Source organism: Octopus bimaculoides, chromosome 28, assembly GCF_001194135.2.
Source record: "Octopus bimaculoides isolate UCB-OBI-ISO-001 chromosome 28, ASM119413v2, whole genome shotgun sequence".
Taxonomy (NCBI): Eukaryota; Metazoa; Mollusca; class Cephalopoda; order Octopoda; family Octopodidae; genus Octopus; species Octopus bimaculoides.
The window spans coordinates 14,439,193-14,440,231 of NC_069008.1; positions in this window are offsets into that span (position 1 = coordinate 14,439,193).

Below are 1,039 nucleotides of genomic sequence, written 5' to 3' on the forward strand. Positions count from 1 at the left end.
TATATATATATATGCATACAGATTAATCTCCATTTCCTATTAGTTTTTAATTATGTATATTTGTGTGTGTGTGTGTGTGTACGTACATATGTATGTATGTTTATATAATGACGTCTAAGTGTCCATAAGTCAGGAACAATAGGCTCTCATATTTATCAGGAGAGTAGTTATTAATCTTTACGCTATTATGTCTTCATGTCAGCCGATCTTACGAATTGGTTTCGTACAGGAATTACACACTCAAGCAATCACCTAACATTGTGCTCGTCAGAGTGACCGGTATGGGAAATATGGTGGCTTCTTTTGGCTACTGAACGTCAGCAAGCGTCGCATCCGAGTTGTGGGTGCTGTGATAAAGACGGAGTGATAGCGCGGGAGACGATCGGAGAAGGATTCCATGAAGAATTATGCCCCTTGCCTTCACCAAATCTGAGTTCAGTAGAAACTGGGCGCTCGCCAGAGACCTCCACCGATGCAGGTGGTGTCCGTGGTTAGAACCCATTCTTAAAACCACGTTTGGATGTATATGCGTATGTGTGTTCATGTGTGTTAGGCCGAGTTTGGTCAATATTTGCTGGGTAGGAATCCTGATGGCGGAGGTCCTAACTAACCAAGTGGATAGATCAAGAACGCTACGACAACCGCTGTCGTTGGGCTTTGGTGCAATACCTGCAACGTCATCACGCACCTTAAAACACAAATCAGCCCGAGTACACCTAAGCTTATCAAATTCGATAGAAGGGATTTTAACCCGTGTATATCGAGTGAGTTGCTATATAAGGCACTCGTTTTCGACAGGACCTAATCTGAGTTTAGAGATGTGGACATAACCATTATCAGGAATTGCTTATCAACTGAGACAAAAGGATCTGTCTGGGACAAACACACTGACATAGGGGCCACCTTCGACGTAGCAATGGAGGCATTGGACTGTGGTGATGTGCGTATGTGTTTATAAGAACTTTTTATCTAGGGTTTGCATAAGAAGTTCACCTTCATTATAGCAAAAAATACGCATGTATGCATATATATATATATA